Raw genomic sequence first — 4913 nt, 5'->3', positions numbered from 1 at the left:
TTCATAATTAAAATTTTATATATATATATATATATATATATATATATATTTTTTTTTTTTTTCTTTCATTTTTGTAAGTGTATTTACTTTTATTAAAATCTTTGACGATTAAATCTGCTGATAATAATAGTATAAAAATAGAAATATCTATCAAGTATTAAATTAAAAAAAAAATGTATTTATTGATTTTATTAATTTTGTAACGGACTTCAGTAAAAGAATTAACTAATAGAATATGGGTAACAGAGTGGTTTTTATGTTTGCGAGCCTTGACAAATAGATGGATTTTGATGATTAATAATTTTTAAAATTTATTTCAGATTTACTACAGTAATGTGTAACGTTCTATTTATTTATTTATTTTTCGACCTTATCTATAATTTAAACAAATATTTTTAAAGGAAAATTGGTACGAAACGAATCAATTATTCAAAAATTGATGGTTATACCATGTTTACTTAAGTCAAGTTATTTCCAATTTTACTTCTATTTTTTCTTCTCTTTTTGCATTTATACATCTATACTTTTTTATTTTTACTTAAAAGAAGTATTTACACTTTTTTTTTTGTATTTATTGTCTAGAAGATATGACATAAATAAAATCTAACTCGCTTAATGGACAAGTTTTAAATATACCTTAATATTACAAAGTTTTAAAAAAAACAAATTTTACTTCTAATACAAAGAAGCAGTACTAATAAGACTACTTGGACATAATTGAAAATCTTTTTGATCACTACCTTCATTAAATAAAACCTAATTGGTTTGATTCCTTTAAATTTATTCTAAAAACAATAAGTTTTGTAAGTTGTTTTATCAACCGTTTGGAAAATTTTCTAACAATTATTATGTGGTAAGATTAAAGAATTAAATTAAATTATATTGTTTTGAAAACTGCATCTAACAGAAAAATATTACGTAGCCTCGTTGTCTTTTTGTTCTTGGAAGAATTACTATTTAATAACTTATAAAATTACAAATATTAATATGCTGTTATAAGTACATTATAATTACAAGATTGGAACGGTACTAAATTGTGTAAATTTAATTCATTGGAATGATTGATGTGTTTTCCTTTATGATTTTACTGTTCCTTCATAAAAAGGTTTTGTTTTAAATTAAATAATCGTTTAAAATTGCTTTTAATAATTAAAGAGACAGATTAAATAGGCTTTTTAATAGTTTACTTTAACTGTTATGTCCAGTTTCATTTAAAATGTGATTTAAAAAGAAATAAAAAATACTGTACAGTAGCTCAGTTAAATCCAATATTAATTAATAACAAGAGAAATTCTGTCAATAGAACGCACGAGACTTAGCTCTGGTAATACATAATGAATAACCGGTTAGAGTATTCTAAATTAATTAATGCTGGATTTACTTAGGAATATTACTATTCCTAGTGTAATAATTTTTACATTCATCTTTGTAACTAAAGTATTTCCCTTAGTTTTTCTTTTTAAACTCTGTTTATACTGAAATTTTATTCTAATGAAATTGAATAAAAATTACTATTATTTAAAAAGAGAAAAAATCGCTCTTTTACAAAGGATTACTTAATTAAAGTTCGCAAATTAATGAAATTAAATTGACATAAAACATGACGTTTTTGCTTGACCAATACCCGCATGCATAATACATCTATGTATTGGTTTTTCAACGATATATTTTAGATTACACTAATGATGTTTTGATTATTCCGTTCTCTGTGTAAGGCTAACGGACATTTCAGTTTTTTAAAATTCTCTTTAAAATTTTTCATTCAAGCAGCTCTATGAGGACCGTTACTAGCAGAAATAAACAACCTCTGATAACCTTTTTTTTTTTTAACATAAGAAAAATGCTTTATTTTGCAAAGAGCAGGATAAAGAAAGAACACTATATTTAAATACTATATATAATAAAACTATATTTTATATATATATATATATAAAATGCAAAATAAATTAAAGTTTATTTTTTAAATGTACGAGTAATTTTTCATGAAGGTTGTCAAGAAAGCAAAAATCGGTGAAAGAATTTAAAAATTGCTCATAGCGTTCATGCAGTTGACTTCCAACTAACGCCGAAAAATCAGTTATTTCTCCATTATTTTAATTTAATTTGAGCCAATTTTCTAACTGTAAGAGTGGTATTATTATTTTTATGATAATTTAAATGTATCAAAAACCAATTTAAATCCCATACTTGCAAAGCTAAACAAATTAGCAATACAGTAACTGAAAGAACAATGAATAACCAAGACACAGCGTATGTATATAGTTACATTATTATTTAATTAGGATCACACTTTCCGTTTGAGATCTAATTGAATAATTTGTATACTTTAGTTGGAAAATTCCACAGTTTGAACAAATTATACGGATAGACAGAGCTTTTCCTTAAAGAAGTTGAATTGCACCGTAGGTGGCTCTTTAGAATCTGAAAGAAAAACAATTAATTTCAGCATTTATTTAAGGTAGCAAAATCGTTTACATTGACATGCTGCTTTTAACTTAGGTAAAATTAATCAGTATTGCGAATAGGGATTGTGGGCTCATTTCAAAACAACAATTCACTCTTCTATTTTTAATATATACCATAATCAACTTAGCCATAATAAACACATTTAAAAAAAATAATATTAATTTTCAAAACCAAATTAATAATCAAACAAATTTAACAAAAATATCTTTCATAATCTCATCATTATCAATAAGAGGTATACCCCCAACTATAGGATTTTTAATAAAATGAATAGTTATAAAATCAACAATTTGAATAGCTCCAACAATTCCATTAATCATACTAGTCTCATCAATTATGTCAACATACATATACTTAAATGTAATAATTCCCACAATAACCAAATCAAACAAATTAAAAATAAAAAAAAATAATAAAAAAAGAATCAATTATCCCAATTATCTTAAATTTAACAGGAATTCCAATAATAATAATTTTTAAATTAAACTAAAAAAAGAAGGATTTAAGTTAAAAAAACTATTAACCTTCAAAGTTAAAATTATTATTATAAATAAGCCTTAGCAAGAAATGCACCTCTATATTTGCAATATAGCATCATAATTGAATACAAGACAAATAATGAGAGGTTAAAAATCTTAAATAAATTTACAATTTATCACCTAAATCAGCCATCCCATTCTTAATGAATAAATGAATATTTTCAACAAATCACAAAGATATCGGAACTCTCTACTTCATTTTTGGGCTCTGAGCTAGATTACTAGGAACAATAAGAAGAATAATTATCCGATTAGAATTAATACAACCAGGATCAATAATTAAAAACGATCAAATCTATAACACCATCGTAACATCACACGCATTCATTATATTTTTCTTTATGGTAATACCAATCATAATTGGAGGATTTGGAAACTGACTAGTACCTATAATAATCGGTGCCCCAGACATAGCATTTCCCCGAATAAATAATATAAGATTTTGATTATTACCACCATCAATCACACTTCTAATTGCAAGATCAATCGTAGGGTCAGGATCAGGAACAGGATGAACCGTATACCCTCCCTTTCAGCCCAAATTGCACATTCAGGACCTTCAGTAGACTTAATTATCTTTTCCCTTCACATCGCAGGACTGAGATCAATTATAGGAGCAATTAACTTCATTTCAACAACAATAAATATACGACCCAAAGGAATAACTTTAGAGAAAATCCTCCTTTTCTGCTGATCAGTCTTAATTACAGCGGTTCTACTACTAGTATCACTACCAGTACTAGCAGGAGCAATCATGATGCTATTAACAGACCGAAACTTTAACACCTCATTCTTTGACCCTACAGGAGGGAGAGACCCAATTTTATATCAACACTTATTCTGATTCTTTGGACAACCAGAAGTATATATTTTAATCCTGCCAGGATTCGGATTAATCTCACATATTATTACTAATGAAAGAGCAAAAATAATAACATTTGGACATTTAGGAATAATTTATGCAATACTAGCAACTGGTATCTTAGGGTTTATTGTATGAGCACATCACATATTTACTGTAGGTATAGACATTGATACACGAGCATACTTCACCTCTGCAACTATAATTATTGCAGTACCAACAGGAATTAAAATCTTCAGATGAATGGCCACAATACAAGGAATAACAAAAAAAAATCACCCCAAATAATCTGATCAATAGGATTTGTATTCCTATTCACTATTGGAGGATTAACAGGAGTAATCCTGGCCAACTCTTCAATTGATGTAATTCTACACGACACATAATATGTTGTAGCCCACTTTCATTATGTACTATCAATAGGAGCAGTATTCGCCATTATAGCAAGAATTATTCACTGATTCCCACTAATAACAGGTATAAGAATAAATAAAAAATGATTAAAAATTCAATTTTCAGCCATATTTTTAGGAGTAAATATAACATTCTTCCCACAACACTTTTTAGGACTAGCAGGGATACCACGACGATATTCTGACTACCCAGACAACTACATGACATGAAATATAATCTCATCAATAGGATCATTAATTTCAATAATCAGAATTATAATATTCATATTCATTATATGGGAAGCCATAGCATTTAAACGAATTACAATCTTCAAAAACAATAAATCATCCTCAATCGAATGATTTTCAATCACACCACCCCCTGAACACTCATTCAATGAATTACCATTAGTATCTAAGCCATTCTAAGAGTGGCAGAAAATTGCCATGAACTTAAAATTCATTAATAAATTAAAAAATAATTTCCTTAAAAATATCATCATGAATAAAATTTAATATAATTAATAGAGCCAGACCAAACATAGAACAACTATTAGATTTCCACGACCACACTATAATAATTTTATTATCCATTACAGTACAGGATACAAAAAATTACTAATTAATAATTAATAATTATTAAATTAATTAATA

The 4913-nt window shown here is 26.4% G+C and overlaps 1 pseudogene; it reads left to right on the top strand.

Moving 5' to 3' along the window:
* Positions 1-235: 235 nt before the first annotated feature.
* On the top strand, positions 236-4622 carry LOC142317863 (cytochrome c oxidase subunit 1-like; annotated as a pseudogene).
* The last annotated feature ends 291 nt before the right edge of the window (positions 4623-4913 follow it).

Source organism: Lycorma delicatula, chromosome 1 (assembly GCF_047948215.1).
Source record: "Lycorma delicatula isolate Av1 chromosome 1, ASM4794821v1, whole genome shotgun sequence".
NCBI classification, from domain to species: Eukaryota; Metazoa; Arthropoda; class Insecta; order Hemiptera; family Fulgoridae; genus Lycorma; species Lycorma delicatula.
This window is presented reverse-complemented; position numbering and strand designations above follow the sequence as displayed.